Raw genomic sequence first — 27355 nt, forward strand, 5'->3', positions numbered from 1 at the left:
GACTGCTGTTGTAAAATCGAGCAATTTTCGAGGTTCAATTCCCCCTTGAGGTTTTGTGCTCTGGTGCAACTGCACCTGCTGCACCAACGGTACTTATGCCCGTTTCCACTCACATCTTTAAAGAAAAGCACGTTCCTAAAGTAAAGTGCACCTCGTGCATTTAAACTGTTGCTTGCAGTGAACCCAGGCCAGCTCTGCTAAGCATGAGTCCGTCTGTCTGCCAGTGGGTAAGATTGCCAGGGCACACATGAAAAACAGTCATATTTTTTACTCTCACTCCAGTTGAACATTGAAAGGATTCGTTCTTTGAAAAGTGGGGCGGGGCGAACGCCGACGAGAAGCCCTCATTAAGGCAGGGCCTTGGCAGAGAGACGTAAACAGTGAGCTGAAGATTGTGTTCTGACGTTGACAGGAGAAGGGACGCGCTCTGCAGCACACGCACTCCCAGGCTTCGAGGCACACGTCTTCTGTGGTTCAATCCCTTGAGGTCAGGTACAGTGCACGGCAATGGAGGCCATTTATGAACCGCGCTTTAGGCACAATTGATTTTAGAAGGCTCCAAGAAGAAAGACGCATAATAGTTTATATTTAAATATTTATTTTAAGAAATCGAACTACACTGATGGAGAGAGATTAGATTAACTGTGCATGTTTAGGGTTGGGGTGGTGATGGGTGGAATTGGGTGGCTACTGCAGGAAGTGACGAAAGGTCCCAGAGTCTCACATCTCCGGGACAGTCATTGGCCTTGGACTGAATGGGGGCTCTTGAAGGGTTGCCCCCCCCCCCCCCCCCCCACCCCCGCCCACGCCGCAGGGGGCCTGACTTACCCCCCTGGTGGAAATGGGTTCAAGGGAAGGAAAGAAAATTGCTAGCGTAGCTAAGGTAATAGTACTTGATTGTGGTAAAATAATTCGTTTTCCGTTATTTATAAATAGCGGCGCTGCAGAGCTGTCCTTGAATGAACTCTTAGCACTGAGCACGTTCGAAGACACGTTCTTAAGTTCCAGCTGTTTGTGCTCAGATGTGTTTACCCAACAGTAAATGTCCACTCTGTTCTCTGTAGTCCTTAAAGGGGTGTTTTGCATGTATGATGGTACTTTTGTGCATGCCCCCTCCATTAGCCAGTCCTGGCGCCTAACTCCGAGAGTGGGTTATTGTGCTTAATGCGTGTCATTTGTTGGAGCGCTTCCGTTCGTGTGTGGAATATGTCCCCTTTCACCTTTCAGCCATTCACTCACAGAGAGAGCGGTTACGCTAGGCGCAGACTTTCACACAAATGTAAGCAGAGGCATCTTCAGGAAGTGAAACAGTTGCAGCACAAAGGTCACATATGCATCACAAACTGCTACAGATTTACCAAGATTTGGAGTCGGAGTTCGTGAGACACAATCCGCACCTGACCACCACAAGCGGGGCAAACAACCTCGATCGGTTTTCTGCGTTAAAGATGTTTTGCATCACCGTCCACTGCTGCGTAAAGTTATAGGTTTTGTTTTCCCCATACTGTGTGATTCTTACCACTGTAATTACTGCATGTGGATTGTAAACACACATTGTGATCGGGTGAGTAAACCCTGGTGCACTATGCATATCGCAATGTAATCCTTGTTAATGACCCCATGGGCAGATTACGAGAAATGTAGAATGTACCAATTCCTGTGATTAACAATGCAGTATTATAATAAAAATAAGTACAAAAAAAATAAAATATTTTTGCATGGACAACTGACGCAAGCGCAGCTCCTAATGTCTTTGCGTCTACTTGTACCAAATACCACATGATTCATGCAGTGTGAGTGTAGGGGGAACAGCGTTAAACCCTTATGATTCCACGTAACGCCTTGTATCTCATTCTGGGTTTGCGCAGAATGCTTGTGTCAAATAAAAACAAGAGCAAACATAGGACAAAAAGCAAGTTTTGTATTTCTAATGAGTAGGCGCCTCCCACGCCTAGGGGAGGGGCACCCTTAGTCGCACCACGAAACCGAGCCTCCTTCAGGGGGCTGATTGAGGTGACGTCTCCAATACGTATCCGAAACCTAACATTAACATACTTAAGGCTGCTTCCCTGGGGTATGATATCAAAGAGAGGAGTAAAGGGCTATTACTACTTGGGCAAAAGTAGAAGGTCCAGCTACAGCGTGCCCTAAAGGATACGTATATGCAAAGAATGCTGTGCTGTTCCTAAAGGGAAGGGGGAGGGGTTGATACAGTCAGTGATGTGGATGATAATGGTAGGGTAACGTGAGGTTAACCCTGGGGATCCATTTTGTTGGATTTAATGCCCTCACACACCCTTTCAGGTGTCATGCTTCATCATTTGGGCCTGCTCCTCGTTGGGTCGGCGGCGCAATACCCAACGGGCAACACCTCATAGAGGGGCTCTTTGGCGGAGATCTTTTTCCAACAGCCGTGTGGATGAAGTGCGGGTATGGGGCCAGAATGGAATAGTAGACGTTGTGGAGTGAATTAAAATAAAGATCGGGGTACCGGGAATGATTTATTCAGGTGGTCCGCTGCTTTAATTAAAAACTGATTTCTAGAGGAGAGTGCTGGAATATTATGCTTCCAGAGATCCTCCAGATGTTATTATTGTCTGGTCAACATGTTTCTCGCTGGCGTTAATTAAACAAGCGATTCTTCAGGACCTATGTGACTATTTTAGCAGATATCTGAAAGTGAAAACTGTCTACTCTAATTCCCAAGTGTGTAGTGTGTGTACACTAGTGTGGGTACAACAACAAATAGGGATGAAGGGAGGGATCCTATATTACCCTTCTTCTATTGTGTTAAGCTGTCATTACCTGTTGAGGAAAGAGGAAAAGCATATCACATTGGTTTATTTACATTCGCATCGGTGACTGTATTTCTTGAGTGGGTTACATGCCAGTGTATTATTACACTAGCGTGTCTCAACACCATGAAACAAGTGTACATGCACTCTCAAATGTGGAGACTCAGTGAGAGTGATGTGGAGGAACAATTAAAACATATTTACAAAGAAAAAATAAAAATTCCCAAGTTGATATTGTGTAGCAGCAAACTATCCAAACTCACCTAAAATTTATAACAGTCAGATAACAACAGTATCCAGCGGGTAAAGCTTCAGGTTAGGTCTTCTACCGCAAGGCTATGTATAGGGAGGAATCTTGGTGCTTATTTATCAATGTGCAATGGCTGATCTGGTTACATCGTGTAAAATTAAAGCGTCTGTGTCAATATTCTGTATGACCTGCAAATTGTGTGGTATACATGGAGTTAAATAGGGGAATTCAGTATCTCATATAAGGAAGCCCTTACATAGTGGCCAGCGCTATGTGCAATTCAAGATACTGTTTTCAAGATATCTAGGCGCATGCAATGGTGTGGCCATAGTGGCGTAGTGTCTCTGTCTTATGTGACAGCGTAAGAGCCCGAGAGAACATTGGTAGTACCATGCTAACATTGTGCACTTAAGTAATTCCAAAACATGGAGCAGAGAGTTTACCATAGAACGATAGATATACATATTAGCCCATCATTGCCCAGGAGTTAAAAGGACTAGGATATCTTGTTGGCAAAGGGAGGACTGGAGATTTCAGTCTGGGGGTATTAACACATGCGATCGCGGGGGCTCCCGCTGCCGTATAAACGGAAAGGCGCGTTAAAGGTTGAGACCAAATTAAACAACCCGTGTTGTTGTTCCAGGTTAGCGAGACCATCTCCTATCATTTAAGGTTGAGACAGACAGGTCAGAAGTGACGGGGCTGTGTTGGCGTTAAGGAAACGCGCTTCCGAGTTAAATATTTCACTGCGAAAACCAGGGATTGGGGAACTTACTTGGGAGTTCCTGAGCTGCGTTTCTCGCGCCTACCCCTCGCCACTGGATCCGGGTGGAGGAGGTGGGAGGAGTCGAGACCAGATTTAAAGGAGTTCAGGGCCACTACGTGATAATGAGGATAACGCGGGGGCCATCTTGTAACGTCTAGTATCTGGTGTATTATCGGGCTATCTCAGAGTTTATCCCATAAAGCTAGCTCACCTCTAGTACAGGTAGATCACGTCTAGTATGTTCGCTATATTCCTTTAGTATTTATGAGAACTAGATGTCGTAGTTGCCAGGCAAATACTAATTGTAGTGTCTAGTTGGCTACAGCATGGGCGGCGGCCATTTTACAGAGGTAATTCTGGTCTCAGAATTGAGGGGACAGAAAGCCTGTTATGTGGGTCGGATATTCATGGTATGGAGGGCAGAAGGCCTGTTTTGGTGTATCCCTGTGTATTTTGAGTTAGAAAACGCCTCAGTTGTGTTTCGTCCCGATGTGAGAGGCTCAGTTATTCATAAAGGGGACTACAAGCATACTTAAACAGAGGCGTATTGCGTTGGGTTGCTCAGAGGCTAATCCAGGGGATGTCTTCATTAAGGCCACAGCTATCAGAAGATAATCTGTGGATCCATCGTTGTTCTTTGTAGAATAGGCACTGTTTGGAAATCTTGTGATTAGCTTCAAGAATCAGCCATTGAAGGGAGTCAGGGGTGTGGTTCATTTCTAGAAAGTGCCTGCACATTTTTGTATTGTTTTTCTTGCACCTAAAGTTGCTCCGGTGCTCTGAAATTCTTGTTCTTATGTTCCTGGTTGTCATGCCTATGTAATAAAGATTACAAGGGCATATAATCAGGTAAATACAGTTTGTGCTGTTGCAGTTGGTATGCCCTCTCATTTCCCACATGAAAGAGTCTATCAGGGTAATACTTTTGTATTTTTTAGTGAAGAGGCATGCTGCGCACCCTTCACAAGGATAGTGGCCTCTTACTGCCGGTAAATTCCACAATGTGGTTTGGCGGTTTGTTTGGGCTGCCTCCTTAGGTCCAGTGTGTACCAGGATGTTTTTTATATTCCTAGATCTCTTAAAAGCAAATCTTGGTTGGTCTAATGTGAGTGATCCTGTATTGAGTATAGACCAATGGCGTCCCACGATTTTTCTCAAGTGTTTGGATGCCGGTGTGAAGGTTGTCACACAGGTCATCGGTTGATTGGCCAGTGGATCCCTTTCTCTTGGTTCTAACAAACCCTCTCTGTTGTTATTCTGTGCTCTTTTTCTACATTTCTTGATTTCTCTGGTTGGGTAGCCTCTCTGTCTCAGGTTCCTTGAGAGAATAGTAGACTCAGTCCTGTAATAAGCCATTGTACTACAATTACGTCGTATCCTAAGGAATTGTCCAAACAGTAGGTTGGATCTTAGGGCCCTGGGATGGTGGCTAGTGTAATGTAGCAGACTATTGCGGTCTGTGCTCTTTTTGTATAAAGTAGTGCCGAGGGATAACTCAAAATACACAGGGATACACCAAAACAGGCCTTCTGCCCTCCCTACCATGAATATCCGACCCACATAACAGGCTTTCTGTCCCCTCAACTCTGAGACCAGAATTACCTCTGTAAGATGGCCGTCGCCCATGCTGTAGCCAACTAGACACTACAATAAGTATTTGCCTGGCAACTACGACATCTAGTTCTCATAAATACTAAAGGAATATAGCGAACATACTAGAGGTGATCTACCTGTACTAGAGGTGAATTACCTTTATGGGATAAACTCTGAGATAGCCCCATAATACACCAGATACTAGACGTTACAAGATAGCCCCCGCGTTATCCTCATTATCACGTGGAGGCCCTGAACTCCTTTAAATCCGGTCTCGACCTCACCCACCTCCTCCACCCGGATCCAGCGGCGAGGGGTAGGCGCAAGAAACGCAGCTCAGGAACTCCCAATTAAGTTCCCCAATCCCTGGTTTATGATCCCAGCAGTGCAATATTTAACTCAGAAGCGCGTTTCCTTAACACCAACACAGCCCCGTCACTTCTGACCTGTCTGTCTCAACCTTAAATGATAGGAGATGGTCTCGCTAACCTGGAACAACAACACAGGTTGTTTAATTTGGTCTCAAACTTTAACCCGCCTTTCCGTTTATACGGCAGCGGGAGCCCCCGCGATTGCATGTGTTAATACCCCCAGACTGAAATCTCCAGTCCTCCCTTTGCCAACAAGATATCCTAGTCCTTTTTAACTCCTGGGGAATGATGGGCTAATATGTATATCTATCGTTTTATGGTAAACTCTCTGCTCCATGTTTTGGAATTACATAAATGCACAATGTTAGCATGGTACTACCAATGTTCTCTCGGGCTCTTACGCTGTCACATAAGACAGAGACACTACGCCATTATGGCCACACCATTGCATGCGCCTAGATATCTTGAAAACAGCATCTTGAATTGCACATAGCGCTGGCCACTATGTAAGGGCTTCCTTATATGAGATACTGAATTCCCCTATTTAACTCCATGTATACCACACAATTTGCAGGTCATACAGAATATTGACACAGACGCTTTAATTTTACACGATATTACCAGATCAGCCATTGCACATTGATAAATAAGCACTAAGATTCCTCCCTATACATAGCCTTGCGGTGGAAGACCTAACCTGAAGCTTTACCAGCTGGATACTGTTGTTATCTGACTGTTATAAATTTTAGGTGAGTTTGGATAGTTTGCTGCTACACAATACCAACTTGGTAATTTTTATTTTTTCTTTGTAAATATGTTTTAATTGTTCCTCCACATCACTCTCACTGAGTCTCCACATTTGAGAGTGCATGTACACTTGTGTCATGGTGTTGAGACACGCTAGTGGAATAATACACTGGCATGTAACCCACTCAAGAAATACAGTCACCGATGTGAATGTAAATAAACCAATGTGATATGCTTTTCCTCTTTCCTCAACAGGTAATGACAGCTTAACACAATAGAAGAAGGGGGATATAGGATCCCTCCCTTCATCCCTATTTGTTGTTGTACCCACACTAGTGTACACACACTACACACTTGGGAATTAGAGTAGACAGTTTTCACTTTGATATCTGCTAAAATAGTCACATAGGTCCTGAAGAATCGCTTGTTTAATTAACGCCAGCGAGAAACATGTTGACCAGACAATAATAACATCTGGAGGATCTCTGGAAGCATAATATTCCAGCACTCTCCTCTAGAAATCCGTTTTTAATTAAAGCAGCGAACCACCCGAATAAATCATTCCCGGTACCCCTAGCTTTATTTTAATTCACTCCACAACGTCTACTATTCCATTCTGGCCCCATACCCGCACTTCATCCACACGGCTGTTGGAAAAAGATCTCTGCCAAAGAGCCCCTCTATGAGGTGTTGCCCGTTGGGTATTGCACCGCCGACCCAACGAGGAGCAGGCCCAAATGATGAAGCATGACACCTGAAAGGGTGTGTGAGGGCATTAAATCCAACAAAATGGATCCCCAGGGTTAACCTCACGTTACCCTACCATTATCATCCGCATCACTGACTGTATCAACCCCTCCCCCTTCCCTTTAGGAACAGCACAGCATTCTTTGCATATACATAGGCTTCCCTGGGGTCTCATCCTCTTTGTCTTCTTGGACCCCATGGAAGCTGCAGGAGCGTCGGAAACCACCCACACACCCACCTGGCAGAAAAGCAAGGCGGAGGCAGAGTGCTGACAGATAACAGAGAAGGGGCATGCGCAGGAATGGAGGTTCAACGACTGGATGGACCCGAGGAGGGGGTAGGATGGATGTGCACAGACGGTAGGCGGGGGGGGACTTACCTGCTGGTGGCCCTGGACTCTATTGCCCTAACCCGCCAAGTATGGACTGAATAGAATCTTGGTGAGGCTGCCTGTGTTCAGGTACCACGGTGGGCTGGTGCGCTATGTGGTGCCCTGGATTGCAAGTTTGCAACTGTTTGCTGTGGCGCATTGGGGCCTGCTGGCACAATGTGTGCAGCTGAGTGGGTCGGCCGAGTCGGCCAACTTAAAATTCAAGTGTAAGGCCAAGCTGAAGTTCAACTGTAATGTCGTGCCCCATTTCCTTGCTGCCTTTGACATGTGGATGTCGATAAAGATTGATGCTGTGTATAATCATATATATCCATGTAGAATACTTTTACTCTCATAATAATTGTGGTGAATCACCTGTGTTGATGTGAATAAAAAGTCTACGCCTTGGACAACATAACTTGATTCAGAAAGTTCTTCGACCCAACGGGGCAGAAAGGTGTCAGAACTGGGGGAGGAGTGAGTGTTACGTTGTGCGCATACTATAAGTGTAGTACATCGTGAATTGGTTTTTTTTTTTCACACATTGCAGTACTTGCAGATTTGTACCTATCTTGGCAATTCTTGGCCACTGACATTTGAGCTTCTAGACTCCGAGATTTAGATGTGACTGACTGCAGACTGAACCTTGTGAGGTGGTTCAGGTGGTGGAAAGACTTCCTGCATATGCACCACAGCTGGTGCTGCACATTGGAGTTGGCAGTGCACACCTAGGCCAAGAAATTATAAGATGATCAACCACATATTTCTGACTTTACAACTCATCATTCATTGTAGTTGCAGAACGAGGCGGACAGGCCAATAAATTATTAGCCTGAGCTAAACCAGGACTAGTAGCTAAAGCAGGAGCCAAACCATTGACATATCTGGCATAAAAATCACACAAAAAGGCATGTAAAATATAACAAAGACTCTTTAAAATTAAATATATACATATTTACATCACTGCATTAAGTGGCATTTAGGAAAAGTGTTAATTTTGAACTATGACCCTAGAAGCATTAATAAAACGCCCTGTCTGTTTGGCATGTTCCCAATACATGGGCAATATTCTTATTTATGGAGGAATGGTGTAATCTTATTTTTTGATTGAGGGAGGTTGCTGTATTATATTGATACTGAATTGATCAACTTGAAGGTGCTGTCAAACTGCTGATCATGGAAAATAAGGCAAAGTAAATATCACAATTTAGAGAAGTGTGAAAGCTGGTTTTTGAACCCAGGTTTCTATTTACACACTATGCAAAATGGCTGCCAGAGGGGTAGCGCATTCATGGTCCCACTCACAACCAAAGGACTATGCATTGTGCTTACTTGTCTCTGGAGTTACATTAGTACAATGTGTTAAATAAATACACTCATCACAGGTCAAATCAATCTGACATAAGTCTTTATTAAATAAAAGTACCAAGGGAAACCAATACACTACTTTTGTGTTAACCGCACAGGCTTTCCGTGATTTAACAATCACAATCTTTGCAGGAGGAACCGAGCACATCACTAATGTAGCTTAGCAACACAGCAAGACTTCAGAGATGCTACAGAATTTGCTACCTGGTTACACACCTTCACCGAGGCACGTGCGAAGGGCACAGAAACTGCAGACACATTTCCAATGGTTGCAGACAGACTTTTATGCACCTTTTCTGTGTTCAGTTTCATAAATAAGTACTACTAGAAGGGCGCCCTTTCCGTATTTATGCATGCACTCAGGTGCCCTTCGTTAGGCACTTTTTGTCTTTAAAAATGGTACTAGGGGGGAGAGAGGTGCAGCGCCCGGCTCTGTTTCGGCTTTCCAGTCTCCTGGAACGAGTGCCAGTCAGTGCCAGGAATTCGGCCTGAGCAGACTTGAGCTTTGCTCACCTGGCTCACTTACTGAGAGTTATCTCTCGTCTGCATCTTAGGGAAGGGCAGAGCAAACTTTGATTCCAAGTTCTATTCGTGAGGCGAGGCAGGCGTACAATACTAGTTGAATGCTGCCAGGGTTTTCAGACTTGCAATGTCATTGTTAGTTTCACAGCATGCCAGGGACTTTTAACAGGGTAAGGTGGGGTTAAGAGTGTTTCTCATTTTTATGCATGTTTATAGGTACTAGTTTAAGAACACTAGGCCCGATGTACAAAACCATTTTGCCTCAGTAACCGTTGTGATTCGCAAAATTCTTGGGTTTGCAAATGTACAATGTTTTTTTACAATACATTTCCAACTCTCAAAATGAGCTTACCAACACGTACTGAATTGGCATTAGGAAGGGGCATTAAACAGATGTTTCTCACTAATTAAAAAACAGTTTTAATGGTATGTGTCAGTTGTTGGCCTTTGGGACTCCTTTCTCTTTCAGAATCGTGATGGGTGACGTCACCTAAATAAATGAGTTTCTTTAAGGAACATGGGCTTCTTTAAAAAAACAAAATTCACAGTTTGTGAATACAAACATGGGGATGGTAATCTGCTGTTCATTGCATCCCACCGTCCTGTATTTGTAGCCAATCACAAGGAGTCACAAATAGCTACTTCCCTAATTAGAAGTCATTAGGGAGGTCATTCTATGACCACCCTGAGGTTCCGTGACAATTGTAAATGGTGTTTTCGACTCGTACGAATATGGTCGAGTCTGGTATCTATGAACCGCAAATGACGAGTTTAGTAAGTGTGCGCAGTTTTCGCTGTGCTAACTTAAACCGTTCGTTTGTTATGTGGGTTTTTTCATCTGTACCCACGGGTTCCATCTTAGATACGGCATCCATTTTGTCTCTTGCCCTCAAGTAGCCAGCGAACGGACGTTGTCCGCTTCGCGACCCTGGGACTCCCAAGATATTTGCGGAAGACACATGTCCTTTGAAAGTGTCTTTATGACGAGGGGGATGCTACTGTAAGGCAGATGGCGCCGCTTGAGGCTCATCTTGCCGCACGGACTTATTGTCTCAGCCGTGCATCTCATTAGGCACGTCCCTTTGATGCCTGTATCTCGTGTTTCCCGATACCTCCCCTTTTACACCCTTTCCGATCTCCCCACTGTCTCCGTCTTCCTCTGCACCTGTCTTTGTTCCTATTTCGATCTGTTTTACTGCCGATTGGAATTCGCTAATGTTGGGAAGATGGGTTTTTACAGTTGGGAACCGCCAAATGTTTCCGCACTTATGTTCCGGACCTCATGTGTATCAAAGTGACCAAAGTGACCCCTCTGGGGGATAATGGTGGGAACCGGGTTGTAAACTTTTGTGTGCCATGTTGTCCTATGGGTAAAAACTGTATAAAAGGAGCGATCCACAGAACCAATTTGAAGCAGTCTCCCCGAACTACATTCGATGTACTTCCTGTGATTTCTGTATTCCCTGCAGCAAATAAACCTTGAATCTTTGACGCCGAAGGAAGTGTCCCGTGTCTCTGTCATTCGTACGCCGGAGCAGGTTACCCACGAAGGTTTCAGGTGTTGTGCCCTGGCACCGCTGGGTCTTATAGAACCCAGTCCTTCAGTTGGCGCCCAACGTGGGGCTGCATCAGTGGTACCGGTCCAAGCCCGACGATCGTGAGGAACTTCGTGTGAAATCTCCGAGGGAAGGTGCACTCCGCTTCATCGATCCTGTTGTCGAAACAAGTGGCCCGAAGACTTTTCCCGCGAAGATTCCCGCCTCCTGACGGCTGCGACGGACTGCTGCCCTGACTGTAGACCTGTTTTGGCGCCTGGCGTAGACCTTGGTATAGCGAGACGATTGACGGGCCTTCCTGGTGACGCCATCGATCTTTGAGTTAAGTATTTGTGGGTCGCTCCCAGAGTTCTTGGTTGTTGACACTTTAGCGAGTGTTTTTGTTGTTAACGCTGTGTGAGTGTTTTTGTCGGTGACACTTTGCTAGCGTACTTTGTTGTGTTGTTTGACGACTGCAGCCGCCAAAAACCGAGGGTTTTGTTCTTTGCTGGGACTTGGTAAATCCCGTAACCCTTGAAGTTTATGAAACTCGGCTAGTGTGCAAGATGCCTGGTCGCAGTACTTTGTTTAGTTGTTTCAGACCTTGTGGTACGGATTCCCGACTGGAGGACTCGTGTCCGATACCTCCGGTTGGAACTCCCACGTATGAGCTCTACAGTAAGCATGGGCTAGGCCCGATTACTTTTAATGATTACTGGATCAAATATACAAAGAAAGATGGTGACCTTCGCTGGCCACCACATGGTAGCTTCGAGGCCCCGATCTTAGATAATCTAGAAATTAAATTGTTTGAAAGAAAGTCAAGGCCGGCCATGTTTGATGCCTTTCGGTTGTGGCGTAAAGAAGCCCGACAGAAAGACATCAGACAGACTAAACGTAATCAGCGAGATAATGTTGCTACCATAGTGAAGAAAGCAGAGCAATTTCAGCGAGATAAGGAGGTTAAGGATAAGGAAGTGTTTGATAGACTACAGCGTATGACCATAGATAAATGTTATCCCGCTTTGCCTACGGAGTCGGAAAAGAGGGAAGAGCCAGTTGAGGATCCTTTAATGTCTTATCTTATGAAGTCGCCACCTCCGTACGTACAGGGTACCGCAGCTCCTGTGGTTCCTGCCGTACCTATTCTTCCGCCTATTCTTCCTCCGCCTGTTCCTCAACCTGCACCTGCCCTTCCGACTGTTCCTGCTCCTTTGCCTGTTGCTATCCCTACTGCTCCTCCGCTTCCACATACTCCTGCTCCCGCTACTGCTCCTGCTACTGCTCCTGCTCCTGTTTTGCTAACTCCTGCTGTTGCTACTGTTTCTACTCCTTCTTTTGTTAGTCCTGTATCGTATGCTCCTCCCTCTACTCGTAGTCGTAATTCTCCTCTTGCGGCTAGCTTCTTTCATTTGCTCGGACCTGTTCATGGGTCCGCTGGTTCCGATGGTCCTCAAAGACGTAGTCAGCTTCCTGGAAACAGAGAACGCGTTGCGCTATATAATATGGCGATGGGTTGGATGGTAAATCCTCTTAGAAGTCCACCCCGTGTCGTACTCGATACGTTTTGTCAATTTAATATACCAACCCAGAGATATGTGTTCAACGAAATGTGTAAGTTCCTTCATGATCAGATAGCGGCCGATGCGCCTGACGAGGTGCTCACCGCTCTGTCTGATCTTCAGCTTCAGTTCGCAAATGGGCTGATAGTGGATACCAACGTTCGACGTGCTGTTGAGCGATTGCTATCTTTTCGTCCCGCTCCAATCCCTCATGCATTGTTCGTTGAGGATATTGAAAAACAACCAGATGAGTCTGGCCAATATCCCATGCGTGAAGTTCCGCCGGTTTGGATACCAGCTGATCCTAATGCTAACCCTGCGACAGTGGCACATTTCCAGAGAGTGTGGATACATCTCCCATGGAAACGATCGGAAGTGTTGACGTAAATAATTAATTTACTCTCTTAATTTCTATGCAGGTAAGTACTTAATCAATAATAACTCAATTGGAATGAAAAAAGACAGAGTCCGTGGTGTTAGAGTTTCTAAGGGTTTTATTCCTCATAAAGGAATGGTCTTGATCAGGATATCATGTTCTGACCACCACAGGGGTGTCAGAAGGGATAGAGCGCTCCCGTTTATTAACAATACATAGCTTATATACTTGATTTATACCATAAGAAGTAATGTAAGAGGCGTAACAGCTGAGAGAAGACAAGATAACAGTATACACGTGTTACTAGTACGTAATCAAGAGGCGTAAACTGGGCGTGAACCAGAGGTGTGTGCTAGAAACGTCACTGATAGGTGACGCAAGTGGGTGGCACCAAGGGGTGGTGCTAACAGAATTGTTGCGATGTCAGCAGAAATCGGAAGCTTGGATGCGCGCGCAGCTGCATGACGTGTGATTGACGGGGTGCAGGGGATTTGACATTTACACTGACGGAAAGAGACAGAAGTCTGGCATGTCAGATCAACTTGTACTTCTATCATATCTGATATCTGATGTTTAGGAACTATACTATCTGGACGGAAAGGTCTCTAGGGCAGAAGCTATTCTATGCTAACTGTGGATGCGTGTATAAGCGCCTAAGTGTCTACATGTGAAGCGTGGGGCACGGGGCCTTCCATGGAAGCATGGCAACAGAGGCTATGAATTACTTGCATTGAGACAGGTCGGCCCTTTGGCTCTGCAGCTGGGGAGGATGTTTACAGGATCTAGTAGGCAGGAATGTATTCTCGGGGAGCGGAACAGATAACTCGAAGGTTATAGTCAGTCTTGGCAGAAAGCAGGCTTGAGCTGAGCGCGAGGGGCCGCGCTGAAAGTAAGTCAGAGTTCACGGGTACAGAGGTAGCCTGGGCAGAGGCTGCCAGAGTCAGGAGCCACAAAAGAGGTTCGATGGCAGAAATTCAGGGCCTACTCTGCTGGAGCAAGAAAACATGTAAAGTGTACTACAAAAAGACGGTGGCATAGCATACTTAGGAACGGACTATATAATCCATTCATGGTGGATCTGAAAGAGGACAAGTTAACGTTGGACGCAAATGTATTTGCGTCTTCATAGCTGGCACAGGAGGGAAGTTACATGCACTTCAAGCTGGTACATGGAGTCGGTGGGGTATGCGCTAGGGAACATAACATGACCAAAAATTTATATTTCCTCATTCCCTCCTTGTTCCCTACGGACCCTTCATGATATATCGATCCTCATAAATCTATCAGATTGTTCTTGTAACATCATTTGTTCTTCCTTCTTTTGTTTACGTTTTGAGAGAAAACTGGAGTGTTCAATACAAGAGGTGGCACACAGTCCACAAATCGCTGGCCCACACTGTAGGCACAGGCAGCAACTGAATACTAGGACTAGGCCAATGCCTAGGAAGGACAGGATCTTCCATCCCCAAGCTGTTAACGTTGTCCAGAACCAACCGGACCAAGTCCAGGTGCCTGGATTCTGATGTATCTGATTTGCAATTTTATGGAGACGGGTGATAGCTTGATATACAGATGGTGCGTTTTGTGGTATGAAAACACAGCAACTTGACCCGATGACCTTACAGGCTCCACCTCTATCTGCCAAGATGACGTCAATTACAAGACGATTCTGAAGGACAACAACCCGCATGGCGGACTGCTCTTCTGTTAGGTTACCTAAGGCGGAGGCAGTTTCATTCACTACTGCTTCAAGTGTTCTAGTTAATCTGCGTATTAATTTACTATTCTGGACAGGGCCTAAAAAGAAAAAGAATCCTTTATTAAAATCGGTGTACTGTTCCCATGCCGTTTCTGTGTAGTCGACAAGTGGGATGTCTCTTCTGGGTCTATTCTTTACTAGATTGGTATTTCTATGGTAATCAGGAGGAGCTAGAAAAACTGGTGGCAGAAGGAATGCAATGTAACAGGTACCATCCCAATCTGGAGGTAGACGTATGTATGCGGTATGACCACAAACAAAGTAAGAGTGACTGATAGCTTTAAAGGACGATTTTCCATGATCACTGAATTCGACCACAGTAATGCATTTACTATGACCTAAGTGTACTGAACCTTTCTTCTTGATGCATAATTCACCAGTGACTGGCAATACTGACATAATGGGTAGAACTGGTGTGGCTTCGGACTCGACAGTAAGAATCATAAGGCTAATTGTATAATTACCTAATCCATATACTTCATTTTCTAGATCAGTTCCTATTCTAGTGGGGAGTCCCTCCTTATCTGGGTAACAGACGTCTAGCAGGACCAAGTTCAGATTTCCCCAAACCCAACCCCCATCGAAAACAGCAATATCAGGATCTAAAGAATTAATTATTTTAAACCATGCTCCGCAGGAGCCATTGTGAGTGAACGGATACGGAAAGAGGGGCAGGGCTCCCTTGTAATTCTGGTAGGGAGGGAGTCGGCCACATATCCAGCAATTTGTAGCATTGTTAGTTTGATGAGAATGATGTAACATACTAATGAATGTGTTGTTGCGCAGCGCAAGTCTGTAGGAAAGCTCGTGTGGAGGTAACTCACTAAAAGTGTGTTCAGCAGATACATTATAGGCAGAATGTTCACGCTTGAAAATAGGATAATAGATTGGTAATACGATGCTAGCAATAATAATTAGAATACTGAGAATAAACATGATTAATAGTGTCACTATACAGTGACTACGAAGTGATTTACAATATGTACGTTTCTTGGCCTCTCTCTCTCTCTCTCTATCTCGATCTAGGGGATACATGTCAGAGACTATTTAACCGATTCACCTAGGGGAGGACTTAAACAATTAAACTGTCTGACTTGCTAGATCGGAGTTTCATGCGATAATTTTCTTGAGGAGTCTTTTCTCGTTCAGATTCTGTAAAGTCTTTTTGTTTGACACAGTCTTTGGTGGGGGTGGACGAGTCTCGGTCAGGTTTCAGTCCAGAAATTTTTTTTATATGACTCGTGTGGACCCACCCCTTTCTTCCTTCGATTTTCACGGCCGTCCTTGTTGTAAGCAGTACGGTCTTCGGAGACTTCCAGCGGGGCTCCAGCGGACTCTTTCTGTCGAAGTTGCGGACGAACACAAGGTCACCAGGACGGACGTCGTGTGGCTTTACATCAGTGTTGTCAGGGAAGGCTGCGGCAACCTGTGAACGACATGATTGGAGTGCAGACATCAAGGAGGCAAGGTAATCTGTCAACATATTACTATCAACATCAGTAATCTTTTTCGGAATGGGCGTCCCCCACATATTCGGTGGTCTGCCAAAGACCACCTCGTACGGGGATAGCCCTGATCTCGAATGGGCGACCATCCTCATGTAGAATAGTGCCACTGGCAGGGCGACTATCCAGTCGACCCCTTTCTCCTGACATATTTTGGCAAGACGGATCTTTAGTGTCTGGTTATGCCTTTCTACAAGGCCTGCGGCTTCGGGATGTCGGACACAATGGAACTTCCACTGGTATCCCAGTAATAAGGAAACTTCTTTCATTAAGGCAGATGAGAATGGCTGACCGTTATCTGAGTACACGACACGAGGCAGGCCGTATCGTGGGAAGAATTCACGAACCAGCTGCTTGGCAGTGGTCGGAGCAGTGTAATCTGAGACTGGGTATGCTTCGGTCCAGCGGGACAGAGCACAGACAACTACGAGAACATATTTAAATCCTCGACAACGGTCCATCTGGATATAATCCATCTGGAGGACTTCAAAAGGGTGATCGGGAGGATGAAATCCACCTTGCTCTACAGGGACGCTTTTACCTGGATTGAACTGACAACAGATCATGCAAGTACGCACTTTCTGTTTTGCGGCTGCTCGTAAGTGTTTATTGTTCCAGAGATTTTGCAAACTGTCTAGCATTGCTTTCTCTCCTAGATGTGCAGGACTATGTGCTGTATTTATCATGACTTGAACCATAGAGTCAGGGAGAAACCATGTAGATTTTCCCTTCGTCATCCAACCTTGATCTGTCTGGATCCCTCCTAGTTCAATCCATTTCTTTATTTCTTCTGGAGTAGCATGTGTCTGAATGTCAATAACATCTAGTGTGGGATCCCTGACTGTCATACAGTTTGTCGGATCTGTTGTCATTGTCGTATCAGTTATCTGAGTGTGAGTCAGTGCTGTATGTTTTGCTGTCTGATCTGCCAGGTCGTTACCCTGGGAAACAGAATCTGTGACTTTAGTATGTGCTTTACACTTCATGACGGATATGGCTGAAGGCAGATGTATTGCTTCTAACAGTGCTTGAATGAGAGGACCGTGTTGTATCTTGGCACCATGAGAGGTCAGAAAACCTCGTTCTTGCCAGAGCATGCCGAAGTCGTGTACGACTCCGAACGCATAACGGGAATCTGTGTATATGTTGGCATTTCTGTTCTTGGCTAGAATACAAGCTCGGGTCAGAGCGATGAGCTCTGCCGCTTGAGCAGACAGTGTATCAATACGATGTGTTTCTTTAACTTCAGTTTCAGTGGTCACTGCATACGCGGCCACTAACTCTCCTGTACTTGTTCTCATGCATGAACCATCTACATAAAGTGTCAGATCTGGATTTGTCAATGGAACATCTGTTAAGTCTCGTCGGGGCTTTGTTACTGCATTAATGATCTCTATGCAATCATGTGGAGCTGGATCTGTCATAACTGTAGGTAACAGTGTTGCTGGGTTCAGGATACTGCAGCGTCTGATTTCTATGTGTGGCTGGAATAGTGTCAATTCGTAACCTGTCAGTCGTGCTATAGTCAAGTGTTGAGTTTGAGTTCTGTTTAACAGAACCTCTGCAGAGTGTGGAACTTGTACTGTTAACTGATGACCTAGAACAATTGAGTCGCTTTGTCTGATTGCTAGCGCTGTTGCTGCTACTGACTTTAAGCACGCAGGGAGTCCCTGTGCTACTGAGTCCAATGTACTTGAAAAATAAGCGCAAGGCTTATGTGAACCTGCTTGATCTTGAGTGAGGACAGACAATGCTGTACCGTCACGTTCTGTAACAAAAAGTGTAAACGGTTTGTTGTAACATGGTGTCGCTAAAACTGGTGCTTGGCATAATGCTTTCTTTAATTCTTCAAAGGCTTGTGTGTGTTCCTGAGTCCAAGGGAGGACAGTCGAAGTCGCTGCCTCCTGTGTCGTTAACTGGATGAGTGGTTTAGCTAGAAATGCATATTGAGGAATCCATTGTCTGCAGTACGAGGTGAGGCCTATGAAGGCCCGCACTTCCTTTTGTGTCTGGGGTCGTGGCATATTTACAATTAACTGAATGCGATCGGGAGTGAGCTGTCTCCCCACTTTGGACAGCAAGTGACCCAAGTACACAACTTGCTGAACACAGAATTGTAGCTTCGAAGGAGACACCTTGTGTCCCTTGTCGGCCAGGAAATGCAAAACTGTTAACGATGCTTGTTCACATTCGGGCTCACTTCGTGCGGTGATCAGTAGATCATCGACGTATTGCAGTAAAGCGGTGTTAACTGGCATTTGAATACAATCTAGTTGTCTTTTCAGTGCTTGACTATAGATGCTGGGGCTTTCTGTAAATCCTTGAGGTGCGCGGGAAAATTTGAAACTTCGTCCATTTAAACTGAATCCGAAGAGATATTGGCTCTCCGGATCAATAGGTACACTGAAGAAAGCGTTCTTGAGGTCTATTACAGTAAAGAACGTTGCTTCTGAATCAATAGCAGTTAACAGGGAGGAGATATCGGGGACCACAGGATACTGTGGTACAATGCATTTGTTCAGCTCTCGAAGATCAATCACCAGCCGATATACTGGCGGTGCATTGCGGTCTGTACGTTTAAGAATTGGAATGATGGGTGAATTACAGATATTGGAGTCGGTCTCTACGACCACCCCCTGGGCAATAAGCTCTTCAATGATTTTCAGTAAAGCCACTACAGCATCGGGTGGTAACTTGTATTGTCTGATTCTGGGTAGAACAACTCCTGTCTTGAGTGTAACACGGTATGGAGTGATATGCATACAACCTACGTCGGCTGGGCCTTTTGCCCATAAGTGATCTGGTACATTTTTCAATCTGACATCAAAATCACGTAAAACATAATGACCCTTGAAATCCCGTAGAAAGAGTCTGACTCCCTCCGGGGAACAGCATATTATAGCTCCTAGAGCCTTCAGTGTTTTAATTCCTAACAGATTTTCTGGGCATGATTTCGTAAGTAACAAATCTGTAACTCGGGATAATGGACCCACAGCCAATGGTACTGGTTCCGATACTTCATTTACAATAGGCTGTCCTGAAAAACCAAGGGAAACATTCTGTGAGCCTGAGAGGGGTGCCCCTGGGACTTCATTGTGACTGATGGTAGTGCGACTTGCCCCTGTGTCAATTAAAAACTTTCTGTCTTTTCCCAATACGTGACTGTGTACATAAGGACCTTCTTGATCTACAGGAATTTCAATAAGAGGCAAACCACCTTCCCTCTCTAGGCTGTTTCATGTGTATCGGGGGTAATCTGGATATGCAGATTGGGCATACTGGTACATCTGTTGCGAAACTTGTTGAGTCGCGGCAATGGGCTGTGGCTGCGGTACTGCTACTGTCTGTGCTGTGTGTGATGGAGCATGCATAGGCTGTGTATTCTGCATTGGCTGTACATTTTGTGAGGTCTGTTGATGACCATGTTCATGTCTAGGCGGATGCGGTCTTTCTTTAGTTTTACCTGTTGAGATGTTGTGTTTCAGGACTGGGCATTCATGTACATAATGACCTGGCTGCTTGCAATAATTACATGTCCCTTTAACGGGAGCTGCAGAATGATTGGTCTGGGCCCCACCTTTTCTCTGACCGTCGGCTGGGACCGTCTGAGCTACTAGCATTTTCATTTTTGTGTCCTTCATACGTTTCTGTTCCTGATCTTGTTCTTCTCTAATTCTGTTCTGATGATATTGTAACATTTGTAACATCTGGGATGGCGTATTTGCCTGCCAAGTACTTTCAACTTTGTACACTCTATTTTTAACTAATGGTAGGGAATTCTCTACTAATTTTGATACAAAAAGGTGTGGATATGACTCGCTACTAGGTTGTAGGCCACTATTTATAATGAAACATTTCTCGAATCTTGAATAGAAGTCACTAGTATCTTCATCTTGTTTCTGTTTACAGGACGAGATTGCGTCCCAATCTTCCTTTCTAGTTGTCAATAATCTTGGTAAAACCTGTACTATTAATCCGGGCAATGCTTTAGTCCTATCCCCAAGGCCTACCCCTGGGATTCGTTTGCTTTCTTCGTCTTCTATTTCTGCCCATGCTATCTTAGACTCTCCCACCTCCCAATCTTTTTCCTTTAATTTCTCGTAAATGCCCGTGGGCAACAGTACTTTTAACATTTTCATAATATCATCATACGTGTAATCTCCCATCAGTAACATGTCTTTGAGCTCTCTGTGAAAACCTGCAGGGTCTTTGTCGTGACACGGGACTAATTTCTTCATTTCTAACAGTTCTAACTTAGTCAGTGGTGTGTGAACATACACACGCTTCAAGACTTGATCCGCACCCATAACTGGGTGTACTTCTCGTAAGGGGTTCTGACTTTCAATGCCACTCAGGCATTGCATGTGATACGTTTTTCTTTCTGGAGGCGGGGCGGGAACATATTCAGAACTTATGAAGGTGTTATATTTACGTCGTTGTTCTAGAATTATTTGTATTAACTTGGTACTGAAACCTCTCCATCTATCCATGAGTAGTGCTTCTAATGTTTCGTGTAAGGGACCTGGATCGGAATGGTTGTTTCTGAACTTGATGAGGAGGTGCTGAATCATGTATACACCTGCTATTTTCTGCTCGTCTGGGGAAAGGTTCAAGAATGCCTGTGCTAACCTATCGTCATTATATATGTCTGGGTTTTCGGCCCATAACACGGCTGACCGGGCTAGTTCTTGTTCATCCATAGAATTGAGTACATGGTACCCCATTCGGTCTCGAAGCCTTTTATCAGTTTCCTGGAACTGATGTTCAGAAGAATTCGGGTTTGTTAAAGCAGAGAGAAAAACTCTCTTGTTTTCCGGGCGGATGCCTTTCCTAAGGTAGTTTCCCTTACCTACATACGCTATAGTATCTGTAGACCTTCCTTGTTCTGTAAGTTCTTCTTCCTCCTCGGAGGAAGCTTTATCATTCCCTTCCTGGTGTGCAATTAATACTGCCTTTCTAATTTTCTGGGACATACTGGCTATGCAAGCCCCCTTGTCATGTTTTCCTTCGGCTATATTTTGACCCCACTTTGTTAGTCCATCTAATTCACTTTGATCTGTCTCGGGCCTGTCTCGTTCTCTTATTAGACAATTTATGAAAAATCGTAATATCTGTGCTTGAATGTCAACTTTCTGTTTATGCATGGCATTTTTGACACTGTCAGGGTCTTTCCCTGTCTGTATAAACTCATATAGTCTGTCGAGACGTTCCTTCATTCCTACATAGCATAGCAAGCTATCGGTGGCAGATCTTAATCGTAGTGATGCCAATATCATTAGATCGTTCTTTCCGGGTACTGGATCATATCTGCAAACTGACATGTTTTCTATTAATGCGTCAAGACGCGACAAGTGGGGAGACTGGAAAGGATTCTGCGTGTCCCTTAAATTGAATCTGTGTGTCGGTGGCGGGGTCTGAGGACCCGCAGTCGCACCTCCTGAGGCGGATGCTTGGGCATTATCTCTCCGCGGAGTCTGGATCTGAACTTGAATTTGTCGTTTAGTAGGATCAGGTAGGACCTGTTTCGGTAAGTCAATCTTGAGTGCGGGAAGTGGCGGAGCTGGCGGAACAGGGGAAGTCTGTCGCGGTACCGGCGGAACATGATCTGGGGGCGTAGTGCCACCCCCATCCCTGTCAGTAGGCAGGGCACGAACAGGCAGATTGGTGTAAGCTGGTGCTACATCCTCTAAATATGAATTTAGGAATATGTCTTTAGTAGTTTTATGCATTACTTTAGTCGGAACTAATGGTGTCGGTAAGTTTTTCGGTATTTCTGATAGGGCTTCAGATGTGCCATCTGCTGCAAGATACATACCGTTTACAAGATTATTTCGGGCACGGTCTATTTGTTCTGTTTTTACTCGGATCCCTTCAGTAACTAATTCGTTTTCTTGGTCTTTCTCCGATTCTTTAAGTCTGTCTTCTCTACGGAGTGCTTTGTCAGCACGCTTACGTGATTCCTTACGCCAAAATTCTATGGCGTCCTTCTGAGATTGTCTAGCTTTCTTTTTCCATAATGCTTCTTCTACCCTCATGATGCACTCGGCATCCCATGTTCCGGTGACAGGCCATCTGTGTCTTTCGTCTAGGTGTTTGGTGTAATCGGCCCATAAATCTAGATATAATATGGCATCTATGCCATGCTTCTGGTACATAAAATTGCCTGGAGTGTCCCTAGGGGGAATAGGAATTTCTTCCTCCAGTATCCCTTTCCTAGTTCCTATCTGTTTTAACTTGTTGAAAAACGGCATTTTGCTTACTTATTACTGAATGTTCAATCCTTATTCCTTAATACTCTTGACAGCTAAGTTATACGAGAAACACAATAATACACGTTTAAACAGTCACATTCATACCACAACATTAATCACATAAGGACATTGAAGACATAGATGACTACCCCCCTATACTGGATGTACTGCTCAACAGTACAGATACACTGGTGTAACAGTGCAGAAATTCGGAATACTAGATATACTGCTAAACAGTACAGATACACTGCCTAAAAACAGTGCAGACCGGACTTGCGTACCCAAACCCGTCTAGATACGACCCAGCAATGGTACTCACCGGGAAGCACGGAAACAGAAGGCCTCGGAAAACTCGACTGGACTCGACTCGGTACTTCGGAAAACTTCGGAAAACTTCGGAAAACTTCGGAAAACTTCGGAAAACTTCGGAAACCTGGTGGGCCTCTTGACACCTCGGACCTTGCTTCTTTCGGCTAGGCTCTGGTCGGGATCCTCCGCACTCCTCACCGCCTCGTCTGGGCACTGATCGCAGTCTTCGTCACCTCCGTGGGTCAGAGGGAGATGCAGGAAATCCTGCCAGTACGCGTATGTTCCATCTAACTGATGGCAGGGGACATAGCTTGCAACGCACCAACCGGCGCGTGAGGTGGGGGAGGGGTCCCTGTTCGGGCGCCAAAATGACGTAAATAATTAATTTACTCTCTTAATTTCTATGCAGGTAAGTACTTAATCAATAATAACTCAATTGGAATGAAAAAAGACAGAGTCCGTGGTGTTAGAGTTTCTAAGGGTTTTATTCCTCATAAAGGAATGGTCTTGATCAGGATATCATGTTCTGACCACCACAGGGGTGTCAGAAGGGATAGAGCGCTCCCGTTTATTAACAATACATAGCTTATATACTTGATTTATACCATAAGAAGTAATGTAAGAGGCGTAACAGCTGAGAGAAGACAAGATAACAGTATACACGTGTTACTAGTACGTAATCAAGAGGCGTAAACTGGGCGTGAACCAGAGGTGTGTGCTAGAAACGTCACTGATAGGTGACGCAAGTGGGTGGCACCAAGGGGTGGTGCTAACAGAATTGTTGCGATGTCAGCAGAAATCGGAAGCTTGGATGCGCGCGCAGCTGCATGACGTGTGATTGACGGGGTGCAGGGGATTTGACATTTACACTGACGGAAAGAGACAGAAGTCTGGCATGTCAGATCAACTTGTACTTCTATCATATCTGATATCTGATGTTTAGGAACTATACTATCTGGACGGAAAGGTCTCTAGGGCAGAAGCTATTCTATGCTAACTGTGGATGCGTGTATAAGCGCCTAAGTGTCTACATGTGAAGCGTGGGGCACGGGGCCTTCCATGGAAGCATGGCAACAGAGGCTATGAATTACTTGCATTGAGACAGGTCGGCCCTTTGGCTCTGCAGCTGGGGAGGATGTTTACAGGATCTAGTAGGCAGGAATGTATTCTCGGGGAGCGGAACAGATAACTCGAAGGTTATAGTCAGTCTTGGCAGAAAGCAGGCTTGAGCTGAGCGCGAGGGGCCGCGCTGAAAGTAAGTCAGAGTTCACGGGTACAGAGGTAGCCTGGGCAGAGGCTGCCAGAGTCAGGAGCCACAAAAGAGGTTCGATGGCAGAAATTCAGGGCCTACTCTGCTGGAGCAAGAAAACATGTAAAGTGTACTACAAAAAGACGGTGGCATAGCATACTTAGGAACGGACTATATAATCCATTCATGGTGGATCTGAAAGAGGACAAGTTAACGTTGGACGCAAATGTATTTGCGTCTTCATAGCTGGCACAGGAGGGAAGTTACATGCACTTCAAGCTGGTACATGGAGTCGGTGGGGTATGCGCTAGGGAACATAACATGACCAAAAATTTATATTTCCTCAGTGTTACAGGTGAAGCAATCTTTGCCTGATCCACGCAAAAATCCTACAGGGTATTACAAAGAATTATCGCAGCTCGTAGATGCTACGGTAATGAATCTTGCCGATATCGATATGTTGTTCGGCAATGTCGTACCGCAACCGGTATGGGCTAAAATTTGCCATGAAAATCATCCGAATGAATTAGGTGGTGATTGGGCTGCCATTGTAGCGGCAGATGCCGGACAAGTAGCTGCTACTAAACCCGACCAGTTGATTACTGCTCTTCCTCAACGAATTATAACATTAATGAAAACTCTTATGCCAGCTATGAGGGTAAACTGGGACAAATTGTCAGCTTGTAAGCAGAAGACAGATGAGAGTGTTTCCGACTTCTTTACGAGGTTCGAGGAAGCATTCATTGATCATAGTGGACAGGATATGGGTACTGAGGGTGGTCAAAGATTGTTTGTGGATAAATTTGTTTCGAATTTATTGCCCGATCTGAGCAATAAGTTAAAGAATTCGGAAAGTGCATGGGCCGTTTCTACTTCAGCTCAGATATTGGCTACGGCACAATATTATGAGAACAGAGAGAAAGAAGAGAGCGACCGTGCAGATAAAAAGACGAAAGAGCTTAAAACTAAAGTGTTGCTTCAGCAAGCGTATCCTCCACGCTCAAATCAGAATAATTCACAACAGAATAGATCGCAGCCGCAATCGAACCGATATCAAACTCGTAATGACTCCTCTTCCCAAAGATCCTCGTTAGGGTACAATCAATGTGCTTATTGTAGACAGGAGGGACATATTAAATTCAATTGCCCTGTTTTGAATGAACGTAACAATGGTAACTCATCTAGAGGAGGTCGTGGTGGTTCGCAGCAGGCATCACGTGGTAGAGGTCGTGGTGCTCAGAATGATCGCTCAGATAACTCATCCAATTCTAATAATTGTTTCGATCAACGTGGATCATCGCAAGGACGATCTGCGCAGTACAATGTAGACGATTATTACGTCGATCAGGGAACTGACGACAGTAATTACTAGGACAGCCAAAGACAAGGAGAGGGAGTGGTATCAGTTCCGGTTGATCAGAGAGGGCCTTACGTCGCAGTTGCTACATCGGGCGTCGTTGAGCCTTTTCTGTTGGACACTGGTGCAGCGAAAAGTTCCATTAAGCATTCGAAACTCCCTGGCGCACCTTTGTCTGGCTTAACAAATGTTTCCGTTGGATTCTCTGGCGCCCCTGTTAGCAATCCAGTTTCGCGCCCTTTGCCCCTCAAAATTGGGCCACGTGAGCTAGAAGCTCCGTTGATTTTAACTACGGGTTGTGGTGAAAATCTTTTGGGTCTGGATTTGCTTAAACGTTTGTATGCGACTTTGTATTGTTCTCCTGCGGGTGTAAAGCTTACGTTAGGAGAGAGGATTGTCTCTCCTATGTATTTGTCCCTCGATAAGCTCCCACCGGAATTGAGTTCTCTTCCTGCGTCTTTGTGGGCAACGGGTCCCAATGATGTGGGCCTACTTGATATCTCCCCTTATGTTGTACAGTTGAAATCTAATGTGCGACTGCCACGTATTCCCCAATATCGTATCTCCCTTGATGGTGAACGAGCACTGTTAGCGATCATCTATGATTTGATCGAGAAAGATGTTATTGAGGAGACTCGGGGAAACGTGTGCAACAGCCCTGTGCTGCCCATTCTTAAACGTACTGATCCTTCAAAACCGCCTGTTTATCGCTTTGTTATCGATTTACGGGAGGTGAATAAAATTGTGGTTCCTCAATTCCCTGTTGTGCCTGACATCACGGCGCTACTGACTCTGATTCCAGCTTCTGCATCATGGTTTTCGGTGATTGACTTGAAAAATGCGTTTTTCAGCATCCCGATTGCTGAGGAGAGCAGAGACCTTTTCGGTTTCTCTCTTGGTGGACGTAGCTTCCGGTTCAAACGCGCTCCTCAGGGCTACTGTGAAAGTCCATCGATTTACAGCCAAGCCTTGAAGGGTCAACTGGATGCGTTTAGGTTGCCTGCTGGTGCAGCCTTAATCCAATATGTCGATGACTTATTGGTAGCTGCTGATACTCAGGACATTTGCAAAATTGCTACGGTGTCGTTGCTGCAACATCTCTGTGAGTTGAATCATAAGGTGTCACCTTCTAAACTCCAATATTGTTGTCAAGAAGTAACCTATCTAGGTCACTTATTGTCAAAGGAGGGGAGGAGATTGACCCCAGAGAGAATTGCAGCAATTGCGCGAATGGCTGTGCCAACAACCCAAAGAGACGTGCGTGCCTTTCTAGGTATCACATCATACTGCAGGCAATGGATTCCTAATTTTTCATTGCTAGCTAAACCATTGGTGGCTCTTACGTGCAAGGATGTTTCAACTCCTTTACCATGGACGGACGAATGTCAGAAGAGTTTTTCTGAATTACGTGATTCATTGTGTTCGGCTCCTGTGTTAGGTACTCCCGACTACAGTAAGCCGTTTACGTTATATGTTCACGAGAGGGAAGGTTGTGCTTTGAGTGTCTTAACGCAACCTTTTGGTGGTAAGCAACGTCCATGTGCATATTTTTCCTCGACCTTGGACCCGGTAGCTAGAGCATTGCCGAGTTGTTTGAGAGCAACTGCGGCAGCTGCGGTCTCCATCCGACAATCAGCAGGATTGGTCATGGATAATATGCTTACGGTGATGGTTCCGCATGCAGTCGATACTCTTTTGAATCGTACGAAAACTCAGCACTTGACGAGTGCGAGGTTGTCTGGGTACGAGTTGACGCTGTTGGCAAGCCACATTCAAATAAAACGTTGTAATGTTCTGAACCCGGCAACGTTGTTACCAATTAGCACAGAGTCAGATGAAGTAGCAGAACATGATTGCTATTTGAGGACTGAAGAGGAAACAAAAGGTCGAGTGGACCTTAAAAACACCCTACTGGAAGATCCG

The 27355-nt window shown here is 45.2% G+C and overlaps 1 protein-coding gene across 2 annotated transcripts in view; it reads left to right on the plus strand.

Annotated features, from left to right (window-relative positions):
• Positions 1 to 225: 225 nt before the first annotated feature.
• The window catches only part of LOC147727609 (prostaglandin reductase 1-like), a 336086-nt gene continuing 308956 nt past the window's right edge, over positions 226 to 27355 (plus strand). Inside the window, exon 1 of one of the 2 annotated variants that reach the window (XM_086961643.1) lies at positions 226 to 492. The gene's annotated coding sequence lies outside the window, so the exon portion shown is untranslated. The remainder of the gene's footprint in view (positions 493 to 27355) is intronic. The other variant, XM_086961644.1, reaches the window with a different exon arrangement.

This window comes from Lissotriton vulgaris, chromosome 3_1 (assembly GCF_964263255.1).
Source record: "Lissotriton vulgaris chromosome 3_1, aLisVul1.2, whole genome shotgun sequence".
NCBI lineage: Eukaryota > Metazoa > Chordata > Amphibia > Caudata > Salamandridae > Lissotriton > Lissotriton vulgaris.